The sequence below is a fragment of the Haliotis asinina genome, chromosome 12 (genome assembly GCF_037392515.1).
Source record: "Haliotis asinina isolate JCU_RB_2024 chromosome 12, JCU_Hal_asi_v2, whole genome shotgun sequence".
Lineage (NCBI taxonomy): Eukaryota > Metazoa > Mollusca > Gastropoda > Lepetellida > Haliotidae > Haliotis > Haliotis asinina.
The window spans coordinates 42,391,757-42,409,833 of record NC_090291.1 but is presented as its reverse complement, the minus strand read 5'-3'; the positions used below and the strand labels follow the sequence as shown (position 1 = coordinate 42,409,833).

Genomic DNA, 18,077 nt, shown 5'->3' with positions numbered 1-18,077 from the left:
TGTTGATATGTTAGCTTTTTTGCCTGTCCACAGGTATTATTATTGAATTTGTTTAAACTACTGACACAACAATGCAGCTTATTCAGACATCTGACACGTTCCATAGCTGATTTACGTGACGTGTAACGCCTGCCATTGGTTAGGACCAGACAGATTTGGAAGACAGGTACATATGTCTTTGACGTTTCTTACTTGAGAGAGGAAGAAAATTTAGTTTGACTGCAGTAATATTCCAGATACATGGTGGTCGTCTGTAAATAATCGATCCTGGATCAGACAACCCAGAGACCAACAACATGATCTACGCAATTGGGATATGTTAACATGTATCAACTATGTCAGCGAGCCTACCCACCCGATCCCGTTAGTCACCTCATCTGATAAACATGGGTTACTGAAGCCCAGTTATGACCCACATCTTCACTAGTTCCCACTTAAGTGAAAGTGAAAAGTTACAAATACCTTGGTGCAGAACCGGGACACTTTGTGTGTTAAATGATCATAGGAATATTATCATTTAATGTGACCTTTACAGGACATGCAGCTTTACAGGACATGCCGCTTTACAGGACATGCAGCTTTACAGGACATGCAGCATTACAGGATATGCAGCTTTACAGGACATGCAGCTTTGCGATATAGGCTACGCGTGCCATGAAAGGCGACACTGCTTGTCGTAAGAGGCGACTAATGGAATTGAATGGTCAGGTTTGCTTATTTGGTTGACACAGACTTGATTATTTAAAGACCGGACTTAGCTGGACAATAGTCCATATTGCTGAGTGCGGCGTAAAGCTAAACTCACTCACTCGAGGCTGGTGATATGAGCGTGAAACTTATATCACAATATGAGGTCAACCTGTTTTCCACGATGTAAACATGACGTGAAAAGTGACGGACTATATTACTGAAAGGCATTTATTTATTTTTTTATATGACATTTGTTTATATAGCGCTAGTATCCAGATCACCTGCTCAAAGGCACTTTGTTCTTCCCTCCATCTCTGGATGTCAGTTTCTGACGGCGCAATTATAAACCTCAACTCCCTGGGGACCATACAGCCCTTGCAGTCACTAGGCGCACCGAGTTAATGTGTCTTCCCCATCCTTACCAGGTACCCATTTACAGCTGGGTGGACTGGGACACACAGTCACAGCACAGTCCATGTTTACTGCACGTTGCTGTCACCGCAATTAGGTGTTTTGCATGTATTCACGTGACCACCATCTGGTCATATATCAACAGATTCGTGGGTTCTTTTAAGTGCAGAAAAAGTCCGCACACAAAGATGACTCCAAGGTTTTTACACCCGGTCACAGGTGGGGTTGATGCCGTCACCTCAAGCTCGCTGGGTGACTAGCCTGGCGCTTTAACCAGCTCGCCTACCATGCCCCCATTTAGAATTTGGATGAACATGAATGCATGACACTTTTTATGGACAACTTCTGTTTATTCTTTAAGAGCGAATTCATGCGTCTTCGTCCACGCCCACATTCCTATGGAAATTTGCTCGCTGGAATAAACACAGACGTCATTCTAAACATTTACACACCTGAACATGAAGTTGGGCGTAACTTTGGATGTCAGATTGTGTCAGTGCGTGACCGTTCAATGATATCCTCTCTTTCACTGCTCATGGTGAACAAATCTGAGGAATGCACATCCATTGATCCAAACGGTTGATTCGATCATTATTAACAGTGACAGTCTACAAACATATTTTCTTAATTTACTTAATATGTCTCACATATCTTTAAAATCACCTTCATATGAAAGGCACCTTATCCAAAATGACTAACATTTATTATCGCTACAGGTTCATGAACAACTTGGGAAGTGGCTCCTGTTACGTCTGTCATGGTCGCCATTTGTACGTCATTCTTGGAGTGTTGAGGCGTTCAGTTGTTCACACAGTTAGGCCCTGACACTAGAAAGGTTCATGCTCCAACGAACCTATGCAAAGCAAAAGTTAATTCCCGTATGAGCACCCCTCCAGCCTTGATATTCAGTTGTCAGTCGCAGTCACTATATTAACGTGTTGAGTAGAATAGGCAATGATGGTTTGGGACCCTGGTCTGAACCACGTCCAAAATCCCGGCATTCTAAAGAAACAATAAAATGGAAACAGGTACTTGCGCCGTTGTAGCATTAATATGGCTGCTTTTGTAGTGGAGATGCGCCCCAAGAAACACATTGGGCAATTAGTGTCGATCAATTATTCAACATCAGTTATACCTCACGGATATTTAGCCCTTGGTCTGCTAATTGAAAAATCTAACGATCCGAACCTGTGTGATCCACACGACCAACCTGAATGGAAGTTTCAAGGTTTCGCTGTTGTGTATTGTAATGGTGATGATGTCACCCATCTATCTGGATAGTGATGAAGCCACTTTTATGGATGAGGATGACGTCACGTATGGGTAGATTGTGTGAAGCCCATTTCTACTGCCCTTCGCCGTGACGTTGCTTGAATATTGCTAAACCCGAGGTAAAACTACATCCGTTCACCCTCTGCAGTGGATCAATATGCACATTTATTTTCAGTTTCTTGGGGAGAATGTCATCAAAGTAGCATTTGAGATGCCAGATTGTCGACAGTCACTCACCCTACCGGGTACCCATAAACGACTTTGTGGACTCAGGCACGTTGCGATGAAATCGCTTGCTTTAAAAACGCCTGCTTCAAAGTGGGACAACACCCCAATTGAATTAATCAAAACAGTATCGTCACTTGTGTTGCCCATAGGTAACTTCAACAGTATTGTGAAGAAAGAACTGTACACGTGACCACTCGCCATCACTCAGTGACTATGACGGAGTTTTATTCCTCTAGTTTCACAAGACCGTGGATGATCCAGTCATGATGCAAATTAATGCCATAAAACCATTTCCACCTTAACAAGAGATCTCTGCTAAAATCTCTCTGCAGTTTTATATATAACTCTGAACAGCGGTATTCACCAGTGTGTGGAATAAGGAATCAAAAATAGCTTTCGACATAGCGTTTGGGGTTATTACAAGGAGCAGCCCACGGTGGGGCACTGGAGTTTGGATAAATCGGACACAAATAAATAAAACCCACATAGTCTAGACACAAATGATTCGCTTTCAGGAAAACGTTTCAAATTGTTATTCACTGTAGAGTTACTGAAACCACGAGGCGTTACGAAACCAATTGCACAACTTAATGAGATACCGTGGCTGTGTTAATGGGAATGGTATTCGTGGCTTTTAGCAATATCCCCAACGTATTATGAGTGCATTACTAACTTGACCAATATTTACACCCCATGATCACCTTCACCGATGTTCGCAGCCAATAATCACCCAGGCCAATGTTTACACTCCATGATCAACTTGACCAATATTTACGCCCCATGATCACCTTGGCCGATGTTTGCACACAATGATAACCTTAAACATGATTTCACTCAGGCCAATGTTTGCACTGCATAATCAGCTTGGCAGTATTTACGCCCCATCGTCACCTTGACAGATGTTTGCCCCTAATGTTAACCTTAAACAATATTTCGACCCCATGATTACTCAGGTCAGAATTTACACATCATGGTCGCCTTGGCTGATATTTACACCCCATGATAGCCTCAACGTTTACACCCCATGATCACCTCAATAACTACACCCCATGATCACCTGAAAGGATACTGACATCCCATGATCACCTTAAAGGATACTGACATCACCTCAATGTTTACACCTCATGATCACCTTAAACAATGTTGACACCCTATGCTCACCGTAAACAATGTTGATATTCCACGATCACTATAAAACAATATTTACACAAGATCAACTTAACCAAGCTTTTACAAGTTGTAAAGTTGTTTTAAACCATGATCACCTGTAATAATGGAAGAACCTCATTAAGACGAGGACAATAACAAGATTATCAGCAAAAACTATTTTGTGTCCCCTAAAAATTGCTCGATCCATCAAGTGCACAGGCAACAAGAAATGGCTTTTGTTCCAATGGTGAAACGTCATTATTCTCCAATCACCTTATGTACTTATGCATAAACCTTGTATATTTGCGTAGAAATACACTGACAGCAAAAGAAAAGCAATTTTCGAAAAAAATGAAATCTCATACATGTAAGCGTTCATGTTTATATCTTCTATTTAAAGACTTGACAAAAAAGCTAGAGAATTTTTTCTTTTGCTCTTCAGTAAATGTTTGTTGTTTTGTTCATTTTCCAAGTTGATAATAAATTCATGTGCACGAAATATATCGTTTTATTACGTGTCTTTAAGATTCACGCTGTATGAGAATGTTTGGTACGGGTGTACTCGTTGTATGAACTTGAAAAACAATTATAGTACGGTTGAAAGTGTACATACCTGACGTCTTGTGGCGTTCAGCGACACATATGTAATCACATGATTTAGCGGGGAATGGGGTAGCCTAACGGTTAAGCTTTCTCTCGACACGCCGAAAACCCAGGTTCGATTCAGGACACGGGTACAATGCGTGAAACCTATTTCTGTGTCCCCTGCGATGACATTGCTAGAATATTGTTAAAGGTGTTATAAACGTAAACCAAATCACAAGTCAACTTGAAATACCTGGTCAGTTGTAATATATATATCAAAGTCTTTACTGACGGCATTTGTTGGTTTCGTGCGACCAGACTGTGGTAAAATGCTCTTCTTCAATGATACTTCTACCTTACAGAAGGCGGCAGTTCCACAATCACAAAAACCGTATCCCCTGCACGTCTTTTTCACAACATTATAAGCATTTAATATCAACAAGTGTCCACTGAATGGTATCAATAACAAAGATTCAATAACAAAGATATGTTTCATTGTACGGCCTTACAGTATATAAATGTAAGCGGTCAACTGTACCGTTTACCTATTAAACCAATCCGATTTTATCACATACATGTTAATTTACATTTCATCCAATATATTTGTTAATTTAACACAACATTGTAGCTCAAATATTGGTCAGAATCACAATCAATATTTTTTTTGGTGTAAATGACAAGTGATAATGGATTATTTGGTGGGGAAGAGGTGAGGGGTGAAATATATACAAGGAAAGATCATTAATAAATACGATGACGGATTACCGTATTTTATGATACAAAAGCACGATTCGAAAGTTTATCGCGATAACTAGACAAGATGGATTGGATTCTGAACATGGTATCGTTTTAGCAAATATTATAGCAATATCATGGACACCAGAAATAATATATAACAGCAGAACTTCCAAGAAATCAACTGTTTCAACTTGAATCATCAAACAATAGATCGAGAGCAACCCTCCCGCTTTGGTCACCATACCAGGCACCATTGCTTACGATTCCTCAGCTAAATGTACCTACATCGCACCATTATGTCACCCTAATAGTTACAGGGGCGGTGGGGTAGCCTAGTGGTTAAAGCGTTCGCTCGTCACGATCCGGATTCGATTCCCCACATGGCTACAATATCTCAAGCCCATTTGTGGTATACCCGGCCGTGATATGGCTGGAATACTGCTAAAAGCGGCGTAAAACAGTACTCGCTCACTCACTCACCCCTATACCTACTGGCGATTGTCACTAAATTTAGCCGGAATGTATAACAAACTATTTTAATTTTTTGGCTGAAATAAATACTCTGCATGATGTTGACTTTTATAGTCTCATTGAAGAAAATCATTCCCTTCTTCGAGGTCATCAGCAAAGGAATCCAAGCTTTATATTAACCAATACAATCCGTAAATCTGAACCTTTATACAAATTAATGAAGCATAATTCAGCATCAGATAATATTTGTTTTCAGATTTACAACATGAAATGAGGAAGAATATTTTTCAAAAGATGCTTGATTTATGGTACAATTGATAGACCGAAGAGAGATTGAGAGAGATAGAGGGAGAGAGATTGTAGTTGTCCGCAAGTACGTTAGTTCTGCAGTGCTGTTTGACAGATACCTGAACACAGTACATAGCAGGGTCTAACGTCGATAAAACCTGTCATGTATAGTGGCACTATTAAATATACAGCTCTGTGGTCAATGTGCGTGGTGTGAACTTTAAAACTACTCCGATATGCTAATTTTGAATTACCTAATATGCTGTATTCAATTGCAGAGATTCCCAAACAGCGATTGGAGACATTTCGACTGAAAACAGTCGCTTGTACGATTCACCAGCACATGTGTTCATGAGTGATCGCCATCCAATGCTGAGATGCCATGTGTTTCCCAGCATGATCACTGTGTCTTGTAACTGTCACAAACACCTGCAAGGGCAAGTCAATAGTTCACATAAACCCATGGGAGCTTGTCGATCGAGTCAGAGTCTCGGCATATTCGTGACAGGTGAATATGGATATGCTTGGCTGTGATTCTTTCATGATGGGTTTGTTTAGGTTCACGCCACACTCAGCAATATGCCAGCTATATGGAGGCGGTCTGTATAAAATCGAGTCTGGACCAGACAATCCAGTGATCAACAGCATGGACATCGATCTGCGCAGTTTGGATACAATATGATGACGTGTCAACCAGGTCAGCGAGTCTGACCACCCCATTCCGTTAGTCGCCTCTTATGGCATGATTCAAGTGATCACAGGATAGCCTTGTAGTTAACGTGTTTACTCGTCACGCAGAAGACTTAGGTTCGATTCTCCAAGTGGGTACAATCATGTGTGAAGTCCATTTCTGATGTCCTTCTCCGTGATATTTATGGAATATTGCTAATAGCGGCATAAACCTAAACTCGCTTACTCCCTCTTCGTGTATGGAAATAGATCTTGTGTCTGGCAATCTTGACAATATCCCTGTGAATCCAATGAAAAGTCTCATCAGAGAGATTGTAGGTGTCACATATACATCTCAACATTGTTGTTGACATGAGTTGATTTGTTTCATATTACTTCATTCGGCTAATGTCATGTCTATCTTCAGCTGAACCCACTGCCTTGAAGAACATTAACGTTGAGTAAGACAAGATTATATCCTGTTTCAAGATAATTGTTGCAGATGAAAGGGCACTTTGGATGATGTGCAACATAAAAATCGCCATAAATACGAACAATTATACAGTCATATGAATTGGATTTCGTAGAAATTCAGTAACGTAGTACAATGACAGTTCTGAACCCACGATCCGTACTAAAATTGATCTTCTGCAACCGGTGGCTGTTCCTTATGAATATATTCTCTCTCTCTCTCCGTCTCTCTCTCTCTCTCTCTCTCTCTCTCTCTCTCTGTTTGTCTGTCTGTCTGTCTCCCTCTCTCTCTCTCTCTCTCTCTCTCTCTCTCTCTCTCGTACCATAAATCAAGGAGGACCTTTGGAAAAAATATTCCTCATGCTGTAAATCTGAAAACAAATATTATCAGATGCTGAATTATGCTTCATTAATGTCTGTAAAGGTTCTGATTTACGGATTGTATTGGATAATATACAGCTCGGATTTTTTTGCTGATGAGCTCGAAGAAGAGAATCATTTTCTTCAATTAGACTGTATGTAAGTCAAAATCATGCAGAGTATCTTGTACATGTGTCTTGGCAGAGGAATCCAGAATTCGTACTTTAATTTACATAACCTAGCAACGTCTGTAGATTTATAGACGCCTGCTTATGATGCAGCCAGAATCAGATGATCCACTTTGCTTTCACAGTCGCTCATTTTGCGCAGGCCTTGAGGCAGGGGATCCAACTGTATCGGAGCCTATGTGTCATACCAAGATGATATGTGCTTAAGATATGGAATATACAATCTGCCACAGTCTGTTCAAGAACAAGATATTGGTGTCTGGCATTTATGAATTACAGTGTGTACAGAAGGCACTGTTGCTGGGTAAGATGTTCTAGTACAATTAGTCTCATGCACGTTCCTTGACTTCAGAAAAAAGCTACGATCTTTGTATTTGATTTTATTGATCTTGCGATCTGTCTCGAACATCGGCCATACATTCGAAGACGATATGAGCTGAAGACGACATTTCAGCGCGAGCAGGCCAGAGAGTTAAAAACATGCCCTGGCTCCATGTCGGGTGTGACATGTCAAGCAACGGAATGCATTAGGCATCTACATATCTCCTGCCAAATTCGTGTATGGATGCAGGAATTCTAGATGGGGCCAGTGGAATTGGTAAGTGTTTGTTTGAATATATTTTCTGGTGAAACGCTCAACAGGCGTAATTCATTGAAATCTAAACTGTGCAACAATTTCCTCTACTCGGTCAGGTGAGACATCTTTAGCACGATCCCAGACCATGTCTGCACAAACATTCAGTGATTGATGCTCAGCCACAAAGTGTTGGACTATGATACAGATTTCTGGTTTCGTGTCACCAACAGAGACGATTTCTTGTTGGCATGACCACAAAGCCCATCCAAGAATTTTAAACCAACGCAGTTGTTGATTTTCAATGGTTTTCATCAATCCCATCACGGCCAGATATAGCTAATATATGTTATAGTAATAGCTATAATCTACTTATATATGGTTCTGATATTCAGACACACTGCCTGCTCACGCCCCTCCGTACATGAACATATCTGTACTGCATGAGTTTTAATATGTCATCTCGTATATATAAAGAAAGTGGTCAAGTCGACGTGGTGAAAAATGAAGATTAAGGCCACAGTAGGACATCACAACCGTTCGAATGTCTGGGGGCAGTTGTACAGCGCTCCACGAGTGCTATAGTCAAGCAAACATTTGACCAATAGCCAAAAATAGTTAACAAGGCGTGAGAATTAGGATCTGCATGTTACAAATGTCTGACTGACTCATCATCCAACCCTGTTTGGGACAGGATAAAGCTGTAACATAAACATCGTTGATGTTTAAAGGATTGAATAGCATAAATGTGATTCAAAAACGGAAGCGTCACTGACGAGGGTACAGCATAACACGCTGATTACATGGAATCACTTAAACTGGTTATTCTTGGATCGATTCTCCACAAGGGCACAACGTGTGAAGTCCATCTCTCTTTTCCCCGAACGCCATGTGCGCTGCATATTGCATATGCAAGGTGAGTTGATTGAGTTTAGTTTTACGTCCAACCCAGCAGGCGTTGATTGCTGAAGATCAATTCCATCCCGGATCTTCACTAGTTAGATCTGCACATGCAAGGGAATACCCAACCCAATCATGTAATGGAAAACAAGGGATGTCGCAAGACATATTGCCAAGAGTCGTGTGTAGGGTTTCGTCTAAGTCACGTGTGTATGTTTATGAATCAATATCTATTAGTTACGAGGCTAGATGTTTGCGGCAATGTGTGTATCCTATCACAGATATATGCAGGTCCAGGTCCATAGTTCGCGTGAAAAGACACAGGTACATATAATGCATGCCTAAGTAGAGAATGTCAAGCGTAAGTATTTCGGAAAGTTCTGCTGATAAGTTCACACTGACTGAGGTTCACTGGTGGCGAAGTCGTCTAGGGTTCCGCCATTCAAGGCTCATTTGTGGGTTCTCATCCAGGTTCTCTGCGGTTATTACGTTTCTATGCTGTGAACCTCACACCCGGAACCTGCTTCGCTCAGACCTTTCTCATTGACACACTGAGATATATCTGGAATAAGGCTCACAGCACGATAAATCTCACTCACTCACCCGCTCACTCATTTGTATTGATGGGTTATAGTGAAAACGGACAAAATATTGTTACGAGAAAGCGACCATAGCTCACCAATCAATCTTCAAAGATTAATCGCTAAAACAAATCACAAAATACAGTCAATCCATGTTTGAAAGCTTATCCGCAATGAAGTATATCTCTATCATTTATGATATATATTATCTCCTTTGATCTTGGTGCAAACATATTGGCCGTTTTCTACAGGCACAGAGGTTGTTTTCTCTAGGTTCGGAGGACGTTCTCTCCAGCACGGTCGCCGTTTTCTCGATTTTGGTGGTCCGTTTTCGCTGGAGTCCGTTTTCTCCGTAAGCGTATCCATAAACGTATTAACAAAAGTACTAAAAATATTAACGAGCAGAATATGACAACACGACAGCTGATTTAACACAGTTGTAGACAGATTTCGAACAATGTAAACGTTATTTAAACCTGTGATAAAAATATTTAAGATAAAATAACAGATGTCTACGTATTGCATCTTTGGGCTCCTCTGATATTGTCCTAGCTCATATGTGCGTTTTGATAACCATGATCACAGATGGCAGTATTCTTCAAGCGCTCATCAACAGCTGTTTAACTTATTGCAAGCCTCAGTAACCAAGTGATAGGCGGTGTGGGTATACATCTGTCGGCAATAGCTGACAGGTGTACAAGTTCTGTCTAATGTTTAATGTATGGACTCGTAGTGTGTCTCAATGAGTCACTAATATCGGTCACAAAGGAAATTGTATAAAATGTTGAAACGTTATTTTACAACGATGGACCCTTCAAAATTCATTCAAATGCATGTAGTACTCTTTACATAAAATGATCCTAATATTTGATCAGCCTACGATTGAAATAAAGTATATGGTCAACGAAAAGACAAATACAAAACATGCAACCTCAGAAACTGGTGATACGGCATAAAGGTTAACATACACCAGTAAATATAATATTAGAGTTGTAAATATCATGTTATACCTTAGGCTAGCGTATTTCATGTATTTTATTACGTACATCTGTTGATGGGGGTTGAAAGAATATTCTCCCACGTCTTTTTTGTAGTAATAGTGAAATTGAAAATACATTTTGTTCTTGAAATCTGACCATCCCTCTCGGGATATTCACCCTCTTTAAATACCTTCCATCCATATTCTAACTGTCCATTTGTTTCAAGCACTTGATAATGTAATGTAAATACCAATTGACACACTGCATTGCATGATCATATTTGTATCTTTTGTGTCATTTTGTATGATTTATGAGAATTAAATCCTGTTTCTAAATTGACGTCAGCAAGCCATTGTGTTGAATATTTTTATACTACGTATGGTCCATAGATTGCTGTTGTCGGGAATATCAGTAGTATTAAGTAAATATTTGCTGACTCACTTCAGTCACGAATGTGGTCAAATACAATGACATCTGACCGTGTCCCTGGTCGGCTATGGCCACATAACGGCGCCACTAATATTTTGAGGCAAAACAATACGATGAAACCACGATATGGTACGTTTTCCGATAATACGGGTACTATAGTATTTGTATTCCGTCACAATGCTATTTTACAATTTCGTATTCACTCCCTTTTCTCAGATGACGGACACTAGGTTGGCCTAGTGGTTACAACGTTCACTTGTCACGATAAAGACCGGGTTCGATTCCCCACATGGGTACAATGTATGAAGCCCATTTCTGTGGCCCCCGCAGTGATTATTGTAATATAGCTAAAAGCGGCGTAAAACCTCACTCACTCACTGTGAATCACAGCCCTGAATCATTTGTTTCTAAAACTCTGATAGGCAAGCACAGGTGGCATATTTCTGATAAGAAACTTTCAAACCTGGGGCCGTCTGAAGATTTCGATGTTAATAGCCAAGAAGGAAATTCTAGAAAATCAGCATGAACTCGTCCTTGAAGACTCTTAATATTTGCATGTGTTCACAGCAATGTAACAAGTAGTTTAATGCAGAGTACTTGGCAGTTATAAATGATTTGTAAATAGATGTATTGTTTTGGGGAGCCTCATATCGACAAAAACAGTAGTGCATTGATGTTTCTGTCCAGTACTGTACTCGTCAATCCATGCTTGACTAACGGGATCGTGTGGTCTAACGGTATCGTGTGGTCTAACGGGATCGGGTGGTATAACAGGACCGGGTGATCTAACGGTATCGGGGGGTCAGGCTCTCTATTAATAATACAGAGGTTGTATATCCATAGAACCCTTCCAGTTGTTTATTCGAGGTTTGAGACGGTGGTGTATTTTCGCTGAAGGTTAGAACAACAGAACAACAACCTTTAAACAATAACCAATCGGAATTAAAACCAAAACCCAATGAAGATTAATATCCCTTATCTATACATGATGATAAATATCCAGGTCATTAAATCAGCATTAGACATGTTAACAGTTTTAGAAAGTACCATATCTCAAACTTCTCTGTTAATAAATAATATTCAAACAGTTACACGAATGATCAGCGTATCCTGCCGCACACTGGTACGTGTGTAGTCAATGAGTGAGTTCTATGCCGCTTTCAGCAATACTCCAGCAATATCACGGCGGAGGACACCAGAAACGCCTCCAAACATTGTACCCATGCAGGGAATCGAACCCAGGTCTTCGGCGTGACAAGCAAACATTAACCATAGGCTAACCTATATTCAATACATGTATGACAACATGGGTCGCATGCCTCAAATCATAACATACGCAAGCAGGTATTATACTATTTGTAATTTAACTAAACCATTTATCTGTGCGAAATAGTATGATTTAAAAACCGGTATTACTACATACTCTTGTGTCTTAAGCATGCAAATTGTCCAGGAAGAGGGATCAAATCCGAGAGAGCTCGGTTCAAATCGAAAAAAATATATCAGTGAAAGATTAACCGTCGTCTCATCAAATGATCTGAAATCGTTGTTGCTGATGTTGCTGCCCCGAATTTTTAAAGTTTCAACCAACTATGAAAATTCGGCAAATCAACTAATCAACAATCAACTAAAAACATACTAAAAACGCTCGCGCTGAATCCTCCACAATGGCATGAGTTCAACAACACCTTTGTCTGTGGCAACGTTGTGGTGTTTTGAAACAGATGTTGAGAAATCATATCTATAGAATGGCCAGGGACAATTGTGAAGATGTGAAAGACGCATCCATATGGTTGACACATTTATTCAGTGAATGGCTAGTTACTATCAACGACCATGAATATGGTTTCATTGATTTTAAAATATCAGCGTCAGGCGTCACTAAATCCAGGTGTTGCACATTTTCATATTTTTAATGCAGTTTCTGTGTCTAAGATTGGCTCGTATGTCAGCGTGGGGATTGTTGCACCTCCTCAGGGGAATTGTCACATATCGCAATCATTTGATCACACTAGCCCCTTAAACGCGCCTCCCTCTCTACACTTTGCCAGACGATTATCAATATTCCAGATTTGCTCTGATAATGGTGTTCAGTTTGTCCATACTGTGCATATGTTGGTCGATTTGCTGTGAAAGTCCAACACAATACATCTGATACCGTATTCTTGTACTTCACGTAGTAAATTTTCGGTGGCTTTGAGCGCTGGTTTTAAAGTTGTTTTAATGTACGTCACAATGTATTAGCATAGATGCTGAATCAGTGAGCACACTTGGGATTCGAACCTATGATTTCTGATTCCAAGGAAGCAGGCCTGAATCGTCTAAAACACAGACACATGCACGCACACACACACGCACGCAGAGAAAGGGAGACAGACACCCACCCACACAAACGGACACGACCACACACGCACGCACGCTCACATAAATCGCATTGAGGTCTATCTAAATGGTATTTAATGATGATTATTATCATGAACATATCAATATAACCCACTGGCTAATCATAACAGCATAATTACAATCCGTTATTCTCAGACATTATTCTTCGATGCTCCCAACAGCATCCTAAAGGATTATTGCAGTAACACACGCTATATACCTACTAACCCTGTCATTAATAGGATGTTCTACAATGATTATAGACACTCCGGTAATAACAGTTAACTCGGCGTTATTCTGTGTCTTATGGACACGAATAGAAACCTGTACTTAAGTCTAGCATTTCCTCAAGCGATAAATCTGTCCATCGGTCGATGAACTGTATTAGACAGGTAATTTGTACAAACGCAGAAGAAACATTCATAATTGATGATTCCAAAAACGTATTAATACAGACATCAATACAATTAGTTTCCATTTTGAAAAGAAGTATACCGACAAGATAAGTATTAACTATCAAATCAAGTTCCGCAATTAGTGCCTGAACCACCTCTTGGGAAAGCAGATGTATTTTTTAATACAGTAATCTGAAAACCCGTCATGTACGTTTTATCATCTTGAAATTAATACCTTTGATACCTCGCATTTCAGATGTCCAGAACATAACTTCCTCCAATGTTTTGTGATTCGTCCAGCGCGATCGGCCTCTCAAGGATAGCTGTCTACCTCGAGCTCTCAGCGCGACGTAGACAGCGATGCAGCCACTAGCAGCTCCAATGAGTGGAAGCGAGCGAAAGAGCGAGCGTTCCGTCGAGCAGGCCTTCATTCAACTCTAGCCACTGCGATAGTCACAGCGAAGCTCATCGCCGTTCTCTACAGAGGATGAATAGCGGGAGCGTAAGCAAGCTACCCAGCATTCGGTGATGGAAATGGCACAAGGGGTCCCAAGGTCCACCGACCAGGCGACCTTTAATCACAGTTTACTCATTAACCAGACCCCAACTGACTATTCAGTTCACTACTCGGATATGGACCAAAATGAGTCTCTGGATGCCAACTCAACCAAGGCCCTTGCTCTCCCTGTGTACTATTCTGCAGATTTTAGGATTATAGCAGCGACATTAAGTGCCATCGTGTTCATCGTAGGTTTCGTTGGCAACACGTTGGTGGTGATTGTGATCGCGCGCACCCGGAGCATGCATACCACGACTAACTGCTACCTTCTCAGTCTCGCAGTGGCTGATTGCATTGTCTTGCTTTCAGCAACTCTGCCTTCCATCCCAGAACCGTTCTTTCAAGTAAACGAATGGCCTTTTGGGAGGGCCTTGTGTTCAATTTTGATATTTTTCCAGTTTGTTGGTGTAAACGCATCATCGTTGTCTATCACTGCTTTTACAATCGAGCGTTACATTGCGATATGTCATCCGATGAGGGCCCAAACTATTTGTACGGTTTCACGGGCCAAAAGGATCATAGGAGTTCTGTGGTTGATGACTCTTACCTACTGTTGTCCTTGGTTGGGGCTTACAGATGTCCAGTCCATCCAACAGCTGAACGGACTTACTATTGAAAAGTGTGACTTCCGCTTGCATCGAGCGTCTTACCTTGTGTATTTCATGACAGACCTAATCATCTTTTATGTCATTCCCTTTATCATTGCCGCTGTGCTCTATTGCCTGATTGGAAGGATATTATTCATGAGTACATTACCCAAAAACCTGGAAAGAAACGCTCGCAGTGGATCCGACTGGAGCTCTAAACGCCACACTAATTCCAGAATACAGGTAAGCCATGAAGTCAATATATTATCTTTGCCAATTGAACAATTGCTTTCTGGTATCATCTAGGTAACATGACATATGGCAGAAACGTATTGTTCCAAGCAGGTACATTGATCATGATCTGCTGATAACAGCACAAGTAAGCGCACTCACACTAACGGGTTGTTCAGTGGCTCGAGTTTTAAGAGCAGTATGAAATATCAAGCGTTGACTTCCCATGAAAAGAGCATTAAACGTTCTACAACGTTCATTTATTTTATTGTCTATAACGCTCCATTGTCTAAAAATATCTATGACATATTAACATACACTGACCATATGGAAATGATGCTGGCGCAAGAGTCCAAGAGCTTACTCCTGTGTTGAAACTTCCAAATGTTGAAATGCTGAAGTTCGTCGGTTATGAAATATTTCTTCAAGTTTTGTAATAAATCAAATGATTCACTGTAAATTTACACATTTTATGATTTTACTAAACAATACCTGCCCCCAAAAACTGTTTCTCGTAAGCACGATTTCATCCATTACAAACGCCGACACTAAAAACTTGCAAACAAAATTTTTAATTATCTGCTTGGTGTAAGGTTGAGGTCCAACAGCGAAATAAAATAATGTCTGCCTAACAATTGGCAAAGCAATGGAACAAGAATACAGAAAAACATGCTTTGTATCCAAATGTATATATAATATTGATATATTTATATCAACTGACACACACAATGGTAAAGCTGTCGTGTGTATATTCAGGTGTATGTTCAGTTTCAAACACCCTATCAATGAATCCCTTTACATGTAGACGCCAGCATAGATGATTGCAACTATACGCAAATTCTCAGGCAGAAACTCGTTATCATCAGATTCAGTTCAAAAACGAGGATGAAAAGCTGTGAAAAAAATCGATGGTGCGAGTTTCATTGGTGAGGATTTTTTGTGGAATAATTCTGAAACACTGATCATCACATTGGGGCCCTTATGTGATGGATTTATATCCAGAAAACATAAGGTCAGATGTTCGATTCCCGCGTCAAACCAAAGGATTTTACAATCTGACACTTTATGTTAACCTTCCCGGTGTTCGACGTTAATGGGATAAAAGCAGTACTGTTGGGTTCAGGGTATTTGAGTTGGATATCTGATAGAACTGCAGCAAATTTCGAACTATCCAGTCATATGCACTGATTAGTACACGCAGCCACGCGCGCACGCAAGAACACACGCAAACAAGCACACAGGCATACACGGACAAACGCACGACTCGATTAAGAACTGATGCGACCTCCCCACCTGAACATAACAAGCACATATATATATATATCCTCTTGTATGAGACAAGCACCAGATTGATATAGAATTCTGGCACCTTTCACGAAGCAGTCTCTAGTAAGGTTAACCTTAACTCCCATTCCTTAACATTGCACAAAGGTTACCTTTGTGACGTACGATCACCCTAGTGCCCTGTCAAAGGAGACCGTGGATGTCGTTGTACAAAACAGCCTGGGCCTAGATTGTCGAAGCTCTTTTAGGGCGAAGGTAGTCGTGAGTGCCATACATTAACATTAGCTTATGACTATCTTAGCGCTAAGAGAGCTTCGAAAATCTGGGTCTTGACGGTAAAGATTGCCGTAGTCTATATTGAGGTATGGGACTTGCGATGACCATAGCGCTTGGGTTGTGTTGTACACTGTGGCACCGTGGTTATGAAGTCGCGAACGGCACAATCAACCGAACAGAAGTATGTATCGGCTCTGTGAACAAAAACCACAGCACAAAAGATCACAGTACGTTTTTGTTGACAATGTTACATTCATTACATAGACCCCAAAGGGTTGAAAACGTTCGTATCAGGTTTGAACGAAGCAAGTGTCCGTACTTTGCATCTGAACCACGAGTCCCATGGTTCTGTACAAATGTTGCCAATTTATGTTCTTGAGCAGTTCAATAACTCAGACCATGGTCGGTGTCTCGAAAACACGAGCTTGTTCCATACGAAAATACAAGTGAAGAAACAGTTTCCATAATTATAGGAAATGTCTCCCAAAAGCGTAATTGTTGCTCTTATGTCGCATGTCATTACAACATGTATGTGTAACTAGGGTTGCTGGTATTAAAACCAACAGTCCACCAATTTATCAAACATTTGCAAATCTGAACATCCGGCGCTAAACCATCTGGATTTCAAACTAATGATAAGAGTCGAGCTAATCCACGCTTGCACGTCCATCAGTACATGAGTTAAACTAATCACGAAAATGGGTTTCAACTCCGGTGTCACTAAACTGAGTAGGGTTTAATATGTGATGAAACATATCCAAGGGTTGAGGCAGGTGCTGAGCCTGAAAACTAATTTCCGATTGTTTTCTTGGCCTTGAATAACGACACATGTGTCCGAAGAGCAAGATATTGTCTACATGTATTGTGTGCATGGGTCAATCACAAATAGATTGCGAACGTCAAGTGAAGCTGGTACTTGCTCCTGTAAGATCCTTTCCAACTAATATTCTTGTCATTTGTAAACCCATTGTTGGTTGCGGCCTTTGGAAAAGACGGAAATATTCAAATATTCACATTGTTGATCTTCCAAAAGATTCATCATTAGAGAAACGTCTGTGATAATAAGGACGGAAACTAGCTTTAGGTTCTGACTGGGTATTACCAACCTCATCATGATGTGGACCGCCTGTTGAGCTCCTTTCTGGCTCTCAGATTCGACGTGAAGACGTGTTGAGATTGTCCATATTTGGCGCAAAGTTCGTTTTGGGCAACGCAAAGTCACAGACAATGTTTATGTCTTTTGTAGAGATAACTAAGTTAATAGTTTTTGTTTGTTTTGTTTTGTTGGGTTTTTCTTTTTTGTTTTGTGTTGTTTTTTTGTTTTGTTTTTGTTTTTTGGGTTTTTTTGTTTTGTTTTGTTTTGTTTGGTTTGGTTTTTT

General features: G+C 40.5%; 2 protein-coding genes across 2 annotated transcripts in view; both read left to right on the top strand.

Annotated features, from left to right (window-relative positions):
- The window catches only part of LOC137258516 (sorting nexin-16-like), a 252,850-nt gene that overhangs the window by 43,272 nt on the left and 191,501 nt on the right, over positions 1–18,077 (top strand). The window lies entirely within an intron of this gene.
- LOC137258520 (thyrotropin-releasing hormone receptor-like) overlaps positions 15,098–18,077 on the top strand; it is a 66,279-nt gene continuing 63,299 nt past the window's right edge. The window contains exon 1 of the mRNA XM_067796223.1: positions 15,098–15,150. The gene's annotated coding sequence lies outside the window, so the exon portion shown is untranslated. The remainder of the gene's footprint in view (positions 15,151–18,077) is intronic.